At 41.0% G+C, this 22581-nt stretch overlaps 1 long non-coding RNA gene across 1 annotated transcript; it reads right to left on the bottom strand.

Moving 5' to 3' along the window:
• Positions 1-293: 293 nt before the first annotated feature.
• On the bottom strand, positions 294-22461 carry LOC144893284 (uncharacterized). Its single transcript, XR_013624318.1, has 5 exons — positions 22184-22461; positions 8285-8365; positions 6556-6824; positions 4507-4611; positions 294-671 (listed from the first exon to the last, which is right to left on the bottom strand). It is a non-coding gene; the product is annotated as an uncharacterized LOC144893284 (long non-coding RNA).
• Positions 22462-22581: the final 120 nt, after the last annotated feature.

Raw genomic sequence — 22581 nt, 5'->3', positions numbered from 1 at the left:
AAGAATCACTTAAAAGATTACAGTATCCGGATCTTCACCAAAATCGAATTTCGCCGTGTCGCACACCCAACCTGTCGACCAAACCTTTTTGAGATATCCTGCTCACAGACAGACAAACAGACAGGGGTGAAAACATAACCTCCACTCACCTTTGGTGGTGGAGGTAATAACATTTCAGCAACACTTCGGAAAGCAAGATTGTTTGTCTCCACCCTAACATGCTGTAATTACAAAAATTTTATTTACAATTGAGCAGTGTAGTGTGAAAGGTTTTTCTTCCACAAATCAAAAAAGACTGTCAAAGTTGTTTTATTATCAAATGTATAAACATTATTTACATCGAAGCAAGACGTTTAGAGGTTAAGAGTGGTTTTTATCCCCAAATGAATATCATTCGTACATCTTACTCCATTTGGCATTATGTATACCTAGCTCATTGATGGTAAAGGCATTTTGTTGGCACAGGAATTGGGAAATTACATCAAAGAAGGTTCCATTTAAAAAGGATGAACAACACTTCCTGTTTGCAGCATTTGAGAGCTCACGGCATGTGCAAAGCAAAGTGGGTGTCTTTCGATTACAATACGTCGGTCTACGCTTGGTGGCAGACGAAATGAAAGGTTTATTTTCACCTCCTGAAGTCCTTCACCTTCATAACATCAGCACACAGGCTGTGGAAACAGAAATAATGGAGAAATTGGTTAGCACAAACAACTAAATGCAAGGTAAATGAGCACGTTATGCCAGAGTGGTTCAGTGTCTGAATATAACAGAGATCTTCAGTCTCCAATATTATTAATCACCGTTATGATTTGAAAATCCCACATCAGCTTGTGTTTTACTCTTCCTGCCTAATCGAATCCGAGAAAACGAGTATTTACAACGATTTACATCTTTCATCCCAATTGCCTGCCTATGGTCTTAATCAATTTAACACGTTGGATATTTTGGATATTTATTTCCGTTGGATATTTATTTTAAGAATAAGTCAAATCCTTTTGCCCATTAGAGGAATCATAAACCAAACTTGAATCAAGTTTTACAATTTTCCACATTTTATTCCTCTTATTTATAAACTTGTTTTGTAAAGTTATCTATATTTACCCTCGCCAGAGAGGGTAAATATATATTATTGCATTTGGGTTTGTCTGTCTGTCCACACGTAATGTGCTAACATAGGCCACAAACAGCATCTGATGGTAGCCAGTATTACACGTTTTTTGTTTTCCAATCGAGTAGGGTGATATCCCACATTTTGCGACCCCACTTTGCAATGGTTCACTGTAGCATGAATTAAACAGTTTTTAATTACCTAATAATTTTAGGTCCATCAACTGAGTCAAAAGTTACAAGTTTAAACACACCGCGTCAACCGAACACCCGACCGCTAGTGCTGACATCGCTGGCAGCCAGTCAAAGCACATCTCTGTGGACGTCTCCTCTCAATCAATCAGTGCGCTCGTGGTATTCCTTCTCTGTGCGCCGTCACATTGGTAATTGTGCCAATATCTTTGGTATACTGAAAGTGTCAAGAAAAAGCATTAGTCTGGAGCTGAAATTGAAAGAGTTAAGGTGGATGGAGTTGGCTGTTGGTGTCACCGCTGTTGGGTGAGAATTTGGCTTATGGGAGTTGTCCCCAAGGATAATTGGAAAGAGCAAAAAAAAAATTAAGCAGCTAGTCATTCCACTACTCCTGTAGTTTCTACAAAATTAATGAGATGCGAAAGCAGTTTAATGAAGAAACTTTTATCTTCCTGGAATGAGGATATGAATCAGCACGCTATGCCTTTAAGCCACGCAGTAATTAGAGCTAAGGCACTGGAGCAAGAAGGGGAGGGAAAAGGTGCTAAACCTGTACTACTAGTACACTAGCTCCCTACAGGAGATGCAGTAAAGATCATGTTATTATTCTCTCTGAGGTATATAGATTACAGTAGATCTAGATTTGGCACCGTTAGTCTGCGGGGGACACAATAATCATATAATGCCTCAACAAAGTCATGTTTCCTCCCTTTGAGTTTTGTGTTAAAAAGCAGTAGCGACTGTTAAAAAAGGTAATCAGACATTTTCTTTATTTTGTATGCAAGATGGAGGCTCGTGTAAGAGCTGGCACATGGAACACACATTAGCACATAAAACACAAAAAACCATAAACGGACACATTAAACATAATAAAGGAAGGGGGAGACAAGATGGGGAGAGAGAGGGAAGCACACAAGCACAACAGTAGAGAACAGGGACATCAGGAGATCTGTGGAAGGGGAAGGGCTTGGGGGGTGGGGGTGGTGAGGGGGATGGAAGGGGTACACGGTTTAAAACAAATTGACACTACTAGGAATTTCAGGAATGAAGTCGGAGATTGAAAGAGGTGGATTTGGGGTGTATTAACGGGGGTAGAAAAGATCAAGGTTTTGGATGGGGGAAGATAAGAGATGGTGGTGAACAGCTGATTTAAAGACCTGGAGGGAGCAGTGGGATTGAAGAGAGTGTGGGAGTTTGTTCCAGAGGTTGGAAAAAAAAGAGGAATGAAGGAGTGAAGGTGAGCAGAGAGTCTTGATTTTGGCAGTTTCACCAGAAGAGGGTTGCTGGCAGATCTTGTGCGTCCTGCAGGAATATTTGAGGGACACAGCACAGACAGCTGGGGGAGCAAGGCCAGAGAGGAGTCGGTAGAAGACAGAAAGACCACCAACCTGCCTGCGGTGAGAGAGTGAAAGGCCCTTAGAATCAGCTTAATCGCGGTAGATACCAACGATTCTCAAAGCCTTGTTTTCTACAGTGTGAAGCCGAGCTAGGTGTGAGGCAGGAGTACCAGCCCAGAGGAGAGCAGTGCTCCATCAAGCTGCGGATGAAAGCCTTGTATGTGGTGAGGAGTTCAGAGGTGCCCATAAAGGACTTCGCACGATGGAGGATGCCCAGTCAGCGACTGGCTTTGGAGGCCAGCTTGGGAATGTGGTTTTCCCAGGAAAGATCATGGCTGATAGTGAGACCCAAAAGATTGAGTGATAGAACTTCTTTAAGAGGATTGTTGAGAAAGTAGATGGGAGGGTTTGTGGTTTATAGTATTTTTTACTTTCTGTAGGGGTGCCCCCACAAAACGACAAGCTATTTATACACGTTAACACGTGCTTGTGCAAGGAGGAAAACCCCCTTGTGGAGAGGGGATATCATAGCATTAATAATAAATTGCTTTGTAATAATATGAATATTTAGCTATCATTGGTGTTATTACCCTCTCCAGAAGAGAGGGTATTGCATTTGAGTCCGTTTGTTTGTCAATCTGTCTGTTTGTTTGTCCGCACAGAATAAATAGGATTTTCTCTGCAACCGTTGGTCCGATTGACAGGAAAAATTTCACCACAGGTGCACTTCCTCCTGTAGAATTTTGATGATAATTATGACATCATAGGTCACGTGGTACGTCATATTGGAAAAACCAAAACATTTTGCACCTCTACATCTCCAAAAGCACTGCATAGAAAAAATTGAGACATGGATCATTGTAAAGAACTCTCCATGGGGGAATAACATATGTTAATGATGATGGCAAAGGTGCCTCCATTATGATGTCATAATTCGACAAGTACAAAACTTCATCCGATCAAGATGAAATTTCTTGAGCAGCACCTCGGGATAAATAAAATGATGAAGTCATCAGTCACGTGGTTGCCGGCATATTTGTCTGAACGCAAAAGCCTTAAAGAAACACTAAAAACACGTCCGGGCAAGGGTCTGCAATGTCTGATTGCTATTTGTTACTTTTGTTATTAAAAGCGGATTTGGAAAAATGCCACGATAAACTATATGTACACTTTAACAAGGATATTGCCCACGGTGGAAAACTCCCTTGGGGAGGGGGGGGGGGGGGAGATTATGTCGCCACAACCTCCACCGTGTGACCCTTAGTCGTCCTGTCAAGTATGGATGAGATTGTGTAAATAACGACCAAACGTATCATGGTCAGACACAGCCATGAAATTCCATATTTTAGTAGGATGATGAAGTGAAAGAGCAGGAGGGAGAAGGATCTTCCAAGGATCTCCAGGAAGATGAGCTCCCCGATCCTAAACCATATTTTCTACCCTCTTTAATTCCACCCAAATCCCTCCTCCATCCAATTTTCCAGTTTTCCCTTGTTTGGAGTTTCCTTCTGTATGCATTTTGTCAATGTCAATTCTATTTTTGTCTTTTACTTCCTGATCCGTTCACTACACTAGCTCTTCCAGGAGCCACGGCTGTGTATGCAAAAAAATAATTTAAAAAACCTTTTTATAGACGTTTACAACCAATCGACATGCAGACAGACAGAATAACGTACACGACCAAAACAAAATACAGTACGAAATACAAATCGTCTAAAAACTGATAATCCTTCACATTTGTTCATTGATTAATCATCTGCATATTGTACCAAAAAAGGTAAATACTCATCAACAGGAATATCAAAGCCTTGACGTTGTCCATCATTACCGTGTGTTTGTGGAAGGTTTAGCTATTCGTCATACGTACCCTGCCCGAGCTGTGGAAACAGGCCAATGACAGTCTTGCATTCTGGGAAGTGACGAGCTGCACTTTGAGTTTGGCACAAAATCAAACACCGGAGCTGGAGAAAAACTGTGCGAACCCACCAATGAAGACAATGCACAAGTGATGCAGTGAGTACAACTTCGTACTGGCATCGAGAGTTAATGCATGTGGCCAAATTAAAATCCTGTTCAACAACGACAAAAAAAATTAAAAAAAAATAATGAGAGAACAACCATCTAGCACAGCCCCCTCACCCCCGGAGAGGTCGTTCGTGATTCTTCCATTTTTCAATACTAGGGCATGCCCGTACTATATATAAGCTAGGACGTGCCCGTACGTGGGTGCCCGTTCCTTGCCAAAAAAAAAAAAAAAAAAAAAAATTTGTGTAGGGGTGTGTGTGTGTAAACATCCTAGGGCGTGCCCGTACGTGGGTGCAAAAAAACATGCGTGCAAACAACAACAACAAAAAAAACAACTTTGAAACCACGTGGCAGTAACGACCACAGAACCCCCCCCCCCCCCTCTATTTACATGAATGGTTTGGTCCATTCGCAACGACCACAGAACCCCCCCCTCTATTTACATGAAATGGTTTGGTCCAAAGCGAACGGCTTGCGGTGTTTGGTAAAGAAATCGCCATAGCTCGGTAACTACTTGTCCGATTAATTTCAAACCTTGAAAAGGCACATCCTCGGGTCCCCAGCAATATACCTGGCAAGTTTAAAGTATATCGGACCGGTAGTTGTCGAGAAACAGCGGTCACAGACAAACATACATACATACATACATACATACATACAAACATACAAACATACAAACATACACACAGAGATTACTGGAATTATAGATAGATAATCGTCCCAACAACAGCCACTTTTTTGTGTTTTACTCATTTAGTCGATGCAAGTGTGGTACACAAGGAGATGAGTTAACGATAATTCATCTGCCATGCAGAAAAAGTGTGGAACAATCAAGATCTTGTTATCTATGTACAGACAAGATGGAGATGATACCGATACTTTCTTACTTTGTTTTTATGCAACATGAGACTGTAAAGCAAAACCTGTTAGCACAAGCTCCAGCTTCACATTCTAGGCACACCATCAACCAAAACACAAGCAGGAAAATGACAAACATAGTCAAGGGATACAACTGGATGCAAGGGAGACAGGGCTCGAGCTCAGATCAAGTGTAGGATAAATCACCTCCAAAGTTTTTTGCAACTTTCAATCAGGTATTGTAGCTTTGCATCATTGCTCGAAAAATAACATATGGAGGTAGGGTACACGTACATACACACACACACACACACAGTATATACACACACACACACACACACACACACACACACACACACACACACACACACACACACACACACACACACACACACACACACACACACACACACACACACACACACACACGCACACACACACAGAGAGCTCAGAAAACAGTTTTGGTCATTGCAAGAGATGCAAAATCCCATTGCTCAGAGATCAAGTGCAGCATCATTGCTCACCAAATCAAACACAGAATGAAAAGTCGACATGATTTTAGCTTAAAAAAAAAATCTATAAATCAGAATTTATACAATGAAAATGTTACTGTTTTATATTAAACATGTATTTTCTCTGTTTAACAAGAAAATATTGCATACAAAAAAAATAAGAAAATTCACAGGGCATTCAACAAAACTTTAAAGCTTCTCATCCACATGATTTTAACCAATCACTGAAAGGCAATTTGAGGCCTAACCAAGTGGTCTTATTTGGCTAATTTTCATCATTGACCCACAGAAAGACAATCTGCAGGTCTCAGACGGGCTGTAATCATACGATTATTTAATATGAATACGCATTGCGTAGAGTGAGAGCTTCGTCGACAATAGTCAGTCGATCGAGTACGCAGCCCTCGCAAACATCTGTAGGCCTAGGCCTAGCTAGGCTAGGTTGTTTGATCTTGGGCTTAGAATTAAAATTCAAATTAATTTTATTGAATGGATAGATTGGGATAGAATGCAGGACTTACCTACTGTAGGCTATATAGTCGAGACTTCTAGTCGACTGGATCAGGTACGTAGGTCCGACTGGCAGGTACGTACTGAAATCGGTGTACCTGGCGTTAAACTGAAGTTGGTGTAGCTGGTGGAAAAAAGAAGTCGGTGTAGCTGGTGGAAAAAAGAAGTCGGTGTAGCTGGTGGAAAAAAGAAGTCGGTGTAGCTGGTGGAAAAAAGAAGTCGGTGTAGCTGGTGGAAAAAAGAAGTCGGTGTAGCTGGTGGAAAAAAGAAGTCGGTGTAGCTGGCATAAATGATGAGTGGTTTCGAATTCAAAATCCATTCTGTACAGTACTGTATTGTAATTTATTGATTTTAATCACGAGGTGAAAATAATTTATCGGTCGCGCCAGACAAAAGCAAGATGACGTGAGCAAGATGCTTTTATGAAAAAGCGAACAATGAACAATAAATACAACAACAACAACAGGCATTTTAAGGCCATTTTCCCTGCAAGAGCGGGGGTGAGCCTTGCGGTCCCCATGACAATCTTCTCCATTTTGCCCTATTTTCTGCATCTCCCCTTGTTAACCCCCTTGCCCGCATTTCTTCTTCCACCATCTTTAGCCAAGTCTTTCTCGGTCTTCCCCGTCCTCTACTTCCTTCTACATTCATTTCCATCACTCTTCTCAACCAGTCACTTTCATCCTTCCTCAACACATGACCAAACCATCTCAACCTGTTTCTCTTCACAGCATCCATCACAGGCTCTATTCCCATCATCTTTTGCAATTCATTTGTTTTCCTCTCTCTCATTTGTCTTGTCTTCCTTCTGTCTTCCTCTATAGCCTGGTGTTGGCTTAGTGGTTAGGGTGCTGGCTTGGGATCCTAGGATCCTGGGTTCGAATCCCAATCGATCGCTGAATTAACGCCAGGGGGGTTGACTCAGCCTGTCATCCTTCCGAGGTCGGCAAATTGAGTACCAGCTTGCTGGGATGAATGATCACGGTGTGTACCCCGATTTAGAATAGGTACACCGTATCCCTGCGCATCACCGACGTATCCCTGAATAGGTACACCGTAATAGGCGGCCAAGGGTTGGCGTCAGGAAGGGCATCCGGCCATAAGAAAACATTGCCTCAAACAGGGAACCATGATCGTCATGGGGCCCGCAAGGCTAACCCCCTCTCTAGCGGGGAAAATGGCCTTGAAACGATCATTCATTCATTCTCTCAACGATACTCCAATAATGAACAATGAATGAATAAATGAATTCATTTTTATATATATATATATATATATATGTATATATATATATATATATATATATTGATTTTAATCACCAGGTGAAAATAATTTATCGGTCGCGCCAGACCAAAGCAATATCACGTGAGCAATGGCGGATCATGGAAGGGACAAGATGGCGGATCATGGAAGGGACATTTCAAATGACAACATGAAATTTTGTTTCCCAAGGGAATGGGGAAAATCTGAATTTTTTTTTTTGTGAAATTTGAAATGAAAGTGAACTTTTGAATGGATTTACATATGCATGCAATTGCCATTGAGGTTCGCTTACAAAGCTCTCGATTACAGCGCCAGAGCCAATCAGCCAGAGCCAATCACTGTGCGGTAAGCAGAATTCATGTGGATCGAAACGAGATGGTTTCCAAGGAGCATTTACTCGATACCTCGAAGATGTAAATAAACCAACCCAAAATTTTAATCCTCAGGTAAATCCATTAAACAACTTATTGTGCACACCTTGATTTATGGGGTCTGAAGTCTCTGCGAGCAATGCAGGGCTAAATCCAGACTCTGCTGTTGGCAGGAAACACTGAACAACTGCAAAAGTAGAAGAAAACAACTTAACTGTTTAGGGGTGGATTAACAAACCCCTTCATCCCCAAACCCACACGTTTTAGGATTTCTACACATAGACAAAAGTCAATCTGTTGGGAAAATGCGTCACCGGACACAGGAGACAATTCAACAATCAGGAAAATAACGGAGCGTGCAAATGCAAAAACAACACATGGTGTTCTTCACCACAATCACCTCGTTAGTAAAAACAACCCACATCGTGTTCTTCACCACAATCACCTTGTTATTAAAAACAATGCACATCGTGTTCTTTATCACAATCAATTCGTTATTAAAAACAACCCACATCGTGTTCTTCACCACAATCACCTTGTTATTAAAAACAATGCACATCGTGTTCTTTATCACAATCACTTCGTTATTAAAAACAACCCACATCGTGTTCTTCACCACGATCACCTTGTTATTAAAAACAATGTACATTGTGTTCTTCATCACAATTACCTCGTTATTAAAAACAATGTACATTGTGTTCTTCATCACAATTACCTCGTTATAAAAAACAACCCACATCGTGTTCTTCACCACAATCACCTTGTTATTAAAAACAATGCACATCGTGTTCTTTATCACAATCACTTCGTTATTAAAAACAACCCACATCGTGTTCTTCACCACAATCACCTTGTTATTAAAAACAATGTACATTGTGTTCTTCATCACAATTACCTCGTTATTAAAAACAACCCACATTGTGTTCTTCATCACAATCATCTCGTTCGTAAAAACAACCCACATCGTGGTCTTTACCACAATCATCTCGTTAGTTTAAACAACCCACATCGTGTTCTTTACCGCAATCATCTCGTTAGTAAAAACAATCCACATCGTGTTCACCACAATCACCTAGTTATTAAAAACAACCCACATCGTGTTCTTTACCACAATCATCTCGTTCGTAAAAACAACCCACACCGTGTTACCACAATCATCTCGTTATTAAAAACAACCCACATCGTGTTCTTCACCACAATCACCTCGTTAGTAAAAACAACCCACATCGTGGTCTTTACCACAATCATCTCGTTAGTTTAAACAACCCACATCGTGTTACCACAATCATCTCGTTATTAAAAACAACCCACATCGTGTTCTTCACCACAATCACCCCGTTAGTAAAAACAACCCACATCGTGTTCTTTACCACAATCATCTCGTTACTAAAAACAACCCACATCGTGTTCTTTACCACAATCACCTCGTTAGTAAAAACAATCCACATCGTGTTCACCACAATCACCTAGTTATTAAAAACAACCCACATCGTGTTCTTTACCACAATCATCTCGTTATTAAAAACAACCCACATCGTGTTCTTCACCACAATCACCTCGTTATTAAAAACAACCCACATCGTGTTCTTTACCACAATCACGTTATTAAAAACAATCCACATCGCGTTCTTTACCACAATCACCTCGTCATTAAAAACAACCCACATCGTGTTCTTTACCGCAATCATCTCGTTTGTAAAAACAACCCACACCCTGTTACCACAATCATCTCGTTATTAAAAACAACCCACATCGTGTTTTTCACCACAATCACCTCGTTACGTTAGTAAAAACAACCCACATCGTGGTCTTTACCACAATCATCTTGTTAGTTTAAACAACCCACATCGTGGTCTTTACCACAATCATTTCGTTAGTAAAAACAACCCACATCATGGTCTTTACCACAATCACCTCGTTCGTAAAAACAACCCACATCGTGTTCTTCACCACAATCACCTCGTTAGTAAAAACAACCCACATCGTGGTCTTTACCACAATCATCTCGTTAGTAAAAACAACCCACATCGTGGTCTTTACCACAATCATCTCGTTAGTAAAAACAACCCACATCGTGTTCTTCAACACAATCACCTCGTTAGTAAAAACAACCCACATCGTGGTCTTTACCACAATAATCTCGTTAGTAAAAACAACCCACACCATGTTACCACAATCATCTCGTTAGTTTAAACAACCCACATCGTGGTCTTTACCACAATCACCTCGTTCGTAAAAACAATGCACATCGTGTTCTTTACCACAATCATCTCGTTAGTTTAAACAACCCACATCGTGTTACCACAATCATCTCGTTAGTTTAAACAACCCACATCGTGGTCTTTACCACAATCACCTCATTCGTAAAAACAATGCACATCATGTTCTTTACCACAATCATCTCGTTAGTAAAAACAACCCACACCGTGTTACCACAATCATCTCGTTAGTTTAAACAACCCACACCGTGTTACCACAATCATCTCGTTAGTTTAAACAACCCACATCGTTGTCTTTACCACAATCACCTCGTTAGTTTAAACAACCCACATCGTGGTCTTTACCACAATCATCTCGTTAGTTTAAACAACCCACATCGTGTTCTTCACCACAATCACCTCGTTAGTAAAAACAACCCACATCGTGTTCTTCACCACAATCATCTCGTTAGTAAAAACAACCCACATCGTGTTCTTCACCACAATCACCTCGTTAGTAAAAACAACCCACATCGTGGTCTTTACCACAATCATCTCGTTTGTAAAAACAACCCATATCGTGTTCTTCACCACAATCATCTCGTTACTAAAAACAACCCACATCTTGTTCTTCACCACAATCATCTCGTTAGTTTAAACAACCCACATCGTGGTCTTTACCACAATCACCTCGTTAGTAAAAACAACCCACATCGTGGTCTTTACCACAATCACCTCGTTAGTAAAAACAACCCACATCGTGTTCTTCACCACAATCACCTCGTTAGTAAAAACAACCCACATCGTGGTCTTTACCACAATCACCTCGTTAGTTTAAACAACCCACATCGTGGTCTTTACCACAATCACCTCGTAAGTAAAAACAACCCACATCGTGTTCTTCACCACAATCACCTCGTCAGTAAAAACAACCCACATCGTGGTCTTTACCACAATTATCTCGTTAGTTTAAACAACCCACATCGTGGTCTTTACCACAATCATCTCGTTAGTTTAAACAACCCACATCGTGGTCTTTACCACAATCATCGCATTAGTAAAAACAACCCACATCGTGTTCTTCACCACAATCATCTCGTTAGTTTAAACAACCCACATCGTGGTCTTTACCACAATCATCTCGTTAGTTTAAACAACCCACATCGTGGTCTTTACCACAATCACCTGGTTAGTTTAAACAACCGACATCGTGGTCTTTACCACAATCATCTCGTTAGTTTAAACAATCCACATCGTGTTACCACAATCATCTCGTTAGTTTAAACAACCCACATCGTGGTCTTTACCACAATCACCTCGTTAGTTTAAACAACGCACATCGTGTTCTTTACCACAATCATCTCGTTAGTTTAAACAACCCACATCGTGTTATCACAATCATCTCGTTATTAAAAACAACCTACTTCGTGTTCTTCACCACAATCACCTCGTTAGTAAAAACAACGCACATCGTGTTCTTTACCACAATCATCTCGTTAGTTTAAACAACCCACATCGTGTTAACACAATCATCTCGTTAGTTTAAACAACCCACATCGTGGTCTTTACCACAATCACCTCGTTCGTAAAAACAATGCACATCGTGTTCTTTACCACAATCATCTCGTTATTAAAAACAACCCACACCGTGTTACCACAATCATCTCATTAGTTTAAACAACCCACACCGTGTTACCACAATCATATCGTTAGTTTAAACAATCACATCATGGTCTTTACCACAATCACCTTGTTAGTTTAAACAACCCACATCGTGGTCTTTACCACAATCATCTCGTTAGTTTAAACAACCCACATCGTGTTCTTCACCACAATCATCTCGTTAGTTTAAACAACCCACATCGTGGTCTTTACCACAATCATCTCGTTAGTTTAAACAACCCACATCGTGTTCTTCACCACAATCACCTCGTTAGTAAAAACAACCCACATCGTGTTCTTCACCACAATCATCTCGTTAGTAAAAACAACCCACATCGTGTTCTTCACCACAATCACCTCCGTTAGTAAAAACAACCCACATCGTGGTCTTTACCACAATCATCTCGTTAGTAAAAACAACCCACATCGTGTTCTTCACCACAATCATCTCGTTAGTAAAAACAACCCACATCGTGTTCTTCACCACAATCATCTCGTTAGTTTAAACAACCCACATCGTGGTCTTTACCACAATCACCTCGTTAGTAAAAACAACCCACATCGTGGTCTTTACCACAATCACCTCGTTAGTAAAAACAACCCACTTCGTGTTCTTCACCACAATCACCTCGTTCGTAAAAACAACCCACATCGTGGTCTTTACCACAATCACCTCGTTAGTAAAAACAACCCACATCGTGTTCTTTACCACAATCATCTCGTTGGTAAAAACAACCCGCATCGTGTTCTTTACCACAATCACCTCGTTATTAAAAACAACCCACATCGTATTCTTCACCACAATCATCTCGTTATTAAAAACCCACATCGTGTTCTTTACCACAATCACCTCGTTAGTAAAAACAACCCACATCGTGTTCTTTAACACAATCACCTCGTTATTAAAAACAATCCACATCGTGTTCTTTACCACAATCACCTCGTTAGTAAAAACAACCCACTTCGTGTTCTTCACCACAATCACCTCGTTAGTAAAAACAACCCACATCGTGGTCTTTACCACAATCACCTCGTTAGTTTAAACAACACACATCGTGGTCTTTACCACAATCACCTCGTTAGTAAAAACAACCCACATCGTGGTCTTTACCACAATCACCTCGTTAGTAAAAACAACCCACATCGTGTTCTTCACCACAATCACCTCGTTAGTAAAAACAACCCACATCGTGTTCTTCACCACAATCACCTCGTTAGTAAAAACAACAAACATCGTGGTCTTTACCACAATCATCTCGTTAGTTTAAACAACCCACATCGTGGTCTTTACCACAATCATCTCGTTCGTTTAAACAACCCACATCGTGTTCTTTACCACAATCATCTCGTTCGTTTAAACAACCCACATCGTGGTCTTTACCACAATCACCTCGTTAGTAAAAACAACCCACATCGTGGTCTTTACCACAATTATCTCGTTAGTAAAAACAACCCACATCGTGTTCTTTACCACAATCATCTCGTTGGTAAAAACAACCCGCATCGTGTTCTTTACCACAATCACCTCGTTATTAAAAACAACCCACATCGTATTCTTCACCACAATCATCTCGTTATTAAAAACCCACATCGTGTTCTTTACCACAATCACCTCGTTAGTAAAAACAACCCACATCGTGTTCTTTAACACAATCACCTCGTTATTAAAAACAATCCACATCGTGTTCTTTACCACAATCACCTCGTTAGTTTAAACAACCCACATCGTGTTATCACAATCATCTCGTTATTAAAAACAACCCACATCGTGTTCTTTACCACAATCACCTCGTTATTAAAAACAATCCACATCGTGTTCTTTACCACAATTACCTCGTTATTAAAAACAACCCACATCGTGTTCTTTACCACAATCATCTCGTTAGTAAAAACAACCCACACCGTTACCACAATCATCTCGTTATTAAAAACAACCCACATCGTGTTCTTCACCACAATCACCTCGTTACGTTAGTAAAAACAACCCACATGGTGGTCTTTACCACAATCATCTCGTTAGTTTAAACAACCCACATCGTGGTCTTTACCACAATCACCTCGTTAGTAAAAACAACCCACATCGTGTTCTTCACCACAATCACCTCGTTAGTAAAAACAACCCACATCGTGGTCTTTACCACAATCATCTCGTTAGTAAAAACAACCCACATCGTGGTCTTTACCACAATCACCTCGTTAGTAAAAACAACCCACATCGTGTTCTTCACCACAATCACCTCGTTCGTAAAAACAACCCACATCGTGGTCTTTACCACAATCATCTCGTTCGTAAAAACAACCCACATCGTGGTCTTTACCACAATCATCTCGTCAGTAAAAACAACCCACATCGTGTTCTTCACCACAATCACCTCGTTAGTAAAAACAACCCACATCGTGGTCTTTACCATAATCATCTCGTTAGTAAAAACAACCCACACCGTGTTACCACAATCATCTCGTTAGTTTAAACAACCCACATCGTGGTCTTTACCACAATCACCTCATTCGTAAAAACAACCCACACCGTGTTACCACAATCATCTCATTAGTTTAAACAACCTACACCGTGTTACCACAATCATCTCGTTCGTTTAAACAACCCACATCGTGGTCTTTACCACAATCACCTCGTTAGTTTAAACAACCCACATCGTGTTCTTTACCACAATCATCTCGTTAGTTTAAACAACCCACATCGTGTTACCACAATCATCTCGTTAGTTTAAACAACCCACATCGTGGTCTTTACCACAATCACCTCGTTCGTAAAAACAATGCACATCGTGTTCTTTACCACAATCATCTCGGTATTAAAAACAACCCACACCGTGTTACCACAATCATCTCGTTAGTTTAAACAACCCACATCGTGGTCTTTACCACAATCACCTCGTTCGTAAAAACAATGCACATCGTGTTCTTTACCACAATCATCTCGTTATTAAAAACAACCCACACCGTGTTACCACAATCATCTCGTTAGTTTAAACAACCCACACCGTGTTACCACAATCATCTCGTTCGTTTAAACAACCCACATCGTGGTCTTTACCACAATCACCTCGTTAGTTTAAACAACCCACATCGTGGTCTTTACCACAATCATCTCGTTCGTTTAAACAACCCACATCGTGTTCTTCACCACAATCATCTCGTTAGTTTAAACAACCCACATCGTGGTCTTTAGCACAATCATCTCGTTAGTTTAAACAACCCACATCGTGTTCTTCACCACAATCACCTCGTTAGTAAAAACAACCCACATCGTGTTCTTCACCACAATCATCTTGTTAGTAAAAACAACCCACATCGTGTTCTTCACCACAATCACCTCGTTAGTAAAAACAACCAACATCGTGGTCTTTACCACAATCATCTCGTTAGTTTAAACAACCCACATCGTGGTCTTTACCACAATCACCTCGTTAGTAAAAACAACCCACATCGTGGTCTTTACCACAATCACCTCGTTAGTAAAAACAACCCACATCGTGTTCTTCACCACAATCACCTCGTTAGTAAAAACAACCCACATCGTGGTCTTTACCACAATCACCTCGTTAGTTTAAACAACCCACATCGTGGTCTTTACCACAATCACCTCGTTAGTAAAAACAACCCACATCGTGTTCTTCACCACAATCACCTCGTTAGTAAAAACAACCCACATCGTGGTCTTTACCACAATCATCTGGTTAGTTTAAACAGCCCACATCGTGTTCTTCACCACAATCACCTCGTTAGTAAAAACAACCCACATCGTGGTCTTTCCCACAATCATCTCGTTAGTTTAAACAACCCACATCGTGGTCTTTACGACAATCATCTCGTTAGTTTAAACAACCCACATCGTGTTCTTCACCACAATCATCTCGTTTGTAAAAACAACCCACATAGTGTTCTTCACCACAATCATCTCGTTAGTAAAAACAACCCACATCGTGTTCTTCACCACAATCATCTCATTAGTTTAAACAACCCACATCGTGGTCTTTACCACAATCATCTCGTTAGTTTAAACAACCCACATCGTGGACTTTACCACAATCACCTTGTTAGTTTAAACAACCCACATCGTGGTCTTCACCACAATCATCTCGTTAGTTTAAACAACCCACATCGTGTTACCACAATCATCTCGTTAGTTTAAATAACCCACATCGTGGTCTTTACCACAATCACCTCGTTAGTTTAAACAACCCACATCGTGGTCTTTACCACAATCACCTCGTTAGTTTAAACAACCCACATCGTGGTCTTTACCACAATCACCTCGTTAGTTTAAACAACCCACATCGTGTTCTTTACCACAATCATCTCGTTAGTTTAAACAACCCACATCGTGTTCTTTTCCACAATCATCTCGTTAGTTTAAACAACCCACATCGTGTTCTTTACCACAATCATCTCGTTAGTTTAAACAACCCACATCCTGTTCTTTGCCACAATCATCTCGTTTGTAAAAACAACCCACATCGTGTTCTTTACCACAATCACCTCGTTAGTAAAAACAACCCACATCGTGTTCTTCACCACAATCATCTCGTTAGTAAAAACAACCCACATCGTGTTCTTTACCACAATCATCTCGTTAGTAAAAACAACCCACATCGTGTTCTTTACCACAATCACCTCGTTAGTAAAAACAACCCACATCGTGTTCTTCACCACAATCATCTCGTTAGTAAAAACAACCCACACCGTGTTCTTCACCACAATCACCTCGTTAGTAAAAACAACCCACATCGTGGTCTTTACCACAATCATCTCGTTAGTAAAAACAACCCACATCGTGTTTCCACAATCACCTAGTTAGGAAAAACAACCCACATCGTGGTCTTTACCACAATCACCTCGTTAGTTTAAACAACCCACATCGTGGTCTTTACCACAACCACCTCGTTAGTAAAAACAACCCACATCGTGTTCTTTACCACAATCACCTCGTTAGTTTAAACAACCCACATCGTGGTCTTTACCACAATCATCTCGTTAGTTTAAACAACCCACATCGTGGTCTTTACCACAATCACCTCGTTAGTTTAAACAACCCACATCGTGGTCTTTACCACAATCACCTCGTTAGTTTAAACATCCCACATCGTGGTCTTTACCACAATCACCTCGTTAGTTTAAACAACTTATATCGTGGTCTTTACCACAACCACCTCGTTAGTAAAAACAACCCACATCGTGGTCTTTACCACAATCACCTCGTTAGTTTAAACAACCCACATCGTGGTCTTTACCACAATCACCTCGTTAGTTTAAACATCCCACATCGTGGTCTTTACCACAATCACCTCGTTAGGAAAAACAACCCACATCGTGTTCTTTACCACAATCACCTCGTTAGGAAAAACAACCCCCATCGTGGTCTTTACCACAATCACCTCGTTAGGAAAAACAACCCACATCGTATTCTTTACCACAATCACCTCGTTAGTTTAAACAACCCACATCGTGTTCTTTACCACAATCACCTCGTTAGGAAAAACAACCCACATCGTGTTCTTTACCACAATCACCTCGTTAAGAAAAACAACCCACATCGTGTTCTTCACCACAATCACCTCGTCAGGAAAAACAACCCACATCGTGTTCTTTACCACAATCACCTCGTTAGGAAAAACAACCCACATCGTGGTCTTTACCACAATCACCTCGTTAGTTTAAACAACCCACATCGTGGTCTTTACCACAATCATCTCGTTAGTTTAAACAACCCACATCGTGGTCTTTACCACAATCACCTCGTTAGTTTAAACAACCCACATAGTGGTCTTTACCACAATCACCTCGTTAGGAAAAACAACCCACATCGTGTTCTTTACCACAATCTCCTCGTTAGTAAAAACAACCCACATCGTGTTCTTTACCACAATCACCTCGTTAGTAAAAACAACCCACACCGTGTTCTTTACCACAATCACCTCGTTAGTTTAAACAACTCAGATCGTGTTCTTTACCACAATCGCCTCGTTAGTAAAAACAACCCACATCGGGGTCTTTACCACAATCGCCTCGTTAGGAAAAACCCACATCGTGTTCTTTACCACAATCACCTCGTTAGTAAAAACAACCCACATCGTGGTCTTTACCACAATCACCTCGTTAGTAAAAACAACCCACATCGTGGTCTTTACCACAATCACCTCGTTAGTAAAAACAACCCACATCGTGTTCTTCACCACAATCACCTCGTTAGCAAAAACAACCCACATCGTGGTCTTTACCACAATCATCTCGTTAGTTTAAACAACCCACATCGTGTTCTTCACCACAATCACCTCGTTAGTAAAAACAACCCACATCGTGGTCTTTACCACAATCATCTCGTTAGTTTAAACAACCCACATCGTGGTCTTTGCCACAATCATCTCGTTAGTTTAAACAACCCACATCGTGGTCTTTGCCACAATCATCTCGTTAGTTTAAACAACCCACATCGTGGTCTTTACCACAATCATCTCGTTAGTTTAAACAACCCACATCGTGGTCTTTACCACAATCACCTCGTTAGTTTAAACAACGCACATCGTGGTCTTTACCACAATCATCTCGTTAGTTTAAACAACCCACATCGTGGTCTTTACCACAATCATCTCGTTAGTTTAAACAACCCACATCGTGTTACCACAATCATCTCGTTAGTTTAAACAACCCACATCGTGGTCTTTACCACAATCACCTCGTTAGTTTAAACAACCCACATCGTGGTCTTTACCACAATCATCTCGTTAGTTTAAACAACCCACATCGTGATCTTTACCACAATCATCTCGTTAGTTTAAACAACCCACATCGTGTTACCACAATCACCTCGTTAGTTTAAACAACCCACATCGTGTTTCCACAATCACCTCGTTAGTTTAAACAACCCACATCGTGTTCTTTACCACAATCACCTCGTTAGTTTAAACAACCCACATCGTGTTCTTTACCACAATCACCTCGTTAGTTTAAACAACCCACATCGTGTTCTTTACCACAATCACCTCGTTAGTTTAAACAACCCACATCGTGTTCTTTACCACAATCATCTTGTTAGTTTAAACAACCCACATCGTGGTCTTTACCACAATCACCTCGTTAGTTTAAACAACCCACATCGTGGTCTTTACCACAATCATCTCGTTAGTTTAAACAACCCACATCGTGGTCTTTACCACAATCATCTCGTTAGTTTAAACAACCCACATCGTGGTCTTTACCACAATCATCTCGTTAGTTTAAACAACGCACATCGTGTTCTTTCCCACAATCATCTCGTTAGTTTAAACAACCCACATCGTGGTCTTTACCACAATCACCTCGTTAGTTTAAACAACCCACATCGTGGTCTTCACCACAATCACCTCGTTAGTTTAAACAACCCACATCGTGGTCTTCACCACAATCATCTCGTTAGTTTAAACAACCCACATCGTGTTCTTTACCACAATCACCTCGTTAGTTTAAACAACCTACATCGTGTTCTTTACCACAATCATCTTGTTAGTAAAAACAACCCACATCGTGTTCTTTACCACAATCACCTCGTTAGTTTAAACAACCCACATCGTGGTCTTTACCACAATAACCTAGTTAGGAAAAACAACCCACATCGTGTTCTTTACCACAATCATCTCGTTAGTTTAAACAACCCACATCGTGTTCTTTACCACAATCATCTCGTAAGGAAAAACAACCTACATCGTGTTCTTTACCACAATCATCTTGTTAGTAAAAACAACCCACATCGTGGTCTTTACCACAATCACCTAGTTAGGAAAAACAACCCACATCGTGTTCTTTACCACAATCATCTCGTTAGTTTAAACAACCCACATCGTGTTCTTTACCACAATCATCTCGTTCGTTTAAACAACCCACATCGTGTTCTTTACCACAATCACCTCGTAAGGAAAAACAACCCACATCGTGTTCTTTACCACAATCACCTCGGTAGTTTAAACAACCCACATCGTGGTCTTCACCACAATCATCTCGTTAGTTTAAACAACCCACATCGTGTTCTTTACCACAATCACCTCGTTAGTTTAAACAACCTACATAGTGTTCTTTACCACAATCATCTTGTTAGTAAAAACAACCCACATCGTGTTCTTTACCACAATCACCTCGTAAGGAAAAACAACCCACATCGTGTTCTTTACCACAATCACCTCGGTAGTTTAAACAACCCACATCGTGTTCTTTACCACAATCACCTCGTTAGTTTAAACAACCCACATCGTGGTCTTTACCACAATCACCTCGTTAGTAAAAACAACCCACATCGTGTTCTTTACCACAATCACCTCGTTAGTTTAAACAACCCACATCGTGGTCTTTACCACAATCACCTCGTTAGTTTAAACAACCCACATCGTGGTCTTTACCACAACCACCTCGTTAGTAAAAACAACCCACATCGTGTTCTTTACCACAATCACCTCGTTAGTTTAAACAACCCACATCGTGGTCTTTACCACAATCATCTCGTTAGTTTAAACAACCCACATCGTGGTCTTTACCACAATCACCTCGTTAGTTTAAACAACCCACATCGTGGTCTTTACCACAATCACCTCGTTAGTTTAAACATCCCACATCGTGGTCTTTACCACAATCACCTCGTTAGTTTAAACAACTTATATCGTGGTCTTTACCACAACCACCTCGTTAGTTTAAACAACCCACATCGTGGTCTTTACCACAATCACCTCGTTAGTTTAAACATCCCACATCGTGGTCTTTACCACAATCACCTCGTTAGGAAAAACAACCCACATCGTGGTCTTTACCACAATCACCTCGTTAGTTTAAACAACCCACATCGTGGTCTTTACCACAATCACCTCGTTAGTTTAAACATCCCACATCGTGGTCTTTACCACAATCACCTCGTTAGGAAAAACAACCCACATCGTGTTCTTTACCACAATCACCTCGTTAAGAAAAACAACCCACATCGTGTTCTTCACCACAATCACCTCGTCAGGAAAAACAACCCACATCGTGTTCTTTACCACAATCACCTCGTTAGGAAAAACAACCCACATCGTGTTCTTTACCACAATCACCTCGTTAGGAAAAACAACCCACATCGTGTTCTTCACCACAATCATCTCGTTCGTAAAAACAACCCACATCGTGGTCTTTACCACAATCACCTCGTTAGTTTAAACAACCCACATCGTGGTCTTTACCACAATCATCTCGTTAGTTTAAACAACCCACATCGTGGTCTTTACCACAATCACCTCGTTAGGAAAAACAACCCACATCGTGTTCTTTACCACAATCTCCTCGTTAGTAAAAACAACCCACATCGTGTTCTTTACCACAATCACCTCGTTAGTAAAAACAACCCACACCGTGTTCTTTACCACAATCACCTCGTTAGTAAAAACAACCCACATCGTGTTCTTTACCACAATCACCTCGTTAGTAAAAACCCACATCGTGTTCTTTACCACAATCACCTCGTTAGGAAAAACAACCCACATCGTGTTCTTTACCACAATCACCTCGTCAGGAAAAACAACCCACATCGTGTTCTTTACCACAATCACCTCGTTAGGAAAAACAACCCACATCGTGTTCTTTACCACAATCTCCTCGTTAGTAAAAACAACCCACATCGTGTTCTTTACCACAATCACCTCGTTAGTAAAAACAACCCACACCGTGTTCTTTACCACAATCACCTCGTTAGGAAAAACAACCCACATCGTGGTCTTTACCACAATCACCTCGTTAGTTTAAACAACCCACATCGTGGTCTTTACCACAATCATCTCGTTAGTTTAAACAACCCACATAGTGGTCTTTACCACAATCACCTCGTTAGGAAAAACAACCCACATCGTGTTCTTTACCACAATCTCCTCGTTAGTAAAAACAACCCACATCGTGTTCTTTACCACAATCACCTCGTTAGTAAAAACAACCCACACCGTGTTCTTTACCACAATCACCTCGTTAGTTTAAACAACTCAGATCGTGTTCTTTACCACAATCGCCTCGTTAGTAAAAACAACCCACATCGGGGTCTTTACCACAATCGCCTCGTTAGGAAAAACCCACATCGTGTTCTTTACCACAATCACCTCGTTAGTAAAAACAACCCACATCGTGGTCTTTACCACAATCACCTCGTTAGGAAAAACAACGTCCGTAGGCCGAAACGAGAGGCGGCGGAACCTTCTTCGTCTTTGTTCGCGGTTGCTTCATCCTTCTCCTCCTCGGAATCGCTGTTTTATCGATTTTATGTGCGAGCTTGGCCAGATTTTCTGACATGGAGAGGGGCTGCACGTCCGTCTCGGTGCCATCGAGAGCGACCTCCTGCTCGGACTCCACACACCATCACGAACGGGACAATCACCATGACGAGGCCAAAACGTGTTTCTCCCACTTCAACCCGGCATGCACCGCGACGCTGACAGAGTTCCGGTCACGTCCGCCTTTTTTTCGTGTGAGCGCTTCCCAATCTTAAATTGAAAGGAATTTATGTAATATACATACACAGGCAATGGGGGAAGAAAATCAGGGA

The sequence above is a fragment of the Myxine glutinosa genome, chromosome 8 (assembly GCF_964187855.1).
Source record: "Myxine glutinosa chromosome 8, kmMyxGlut1.1, whole genome shotgun sequence".
Taxonomy (NCBI): Eukaryota; Metazoa; Chordata; class Myxini; order Myxiniformes; family Myxinidae; genus Myxine; species Myxine glutinosa.
Note: the sequence above shows the minus strand (reverse complement) of the source record. Positions and strands in the feature narration are given on the sequence as shown.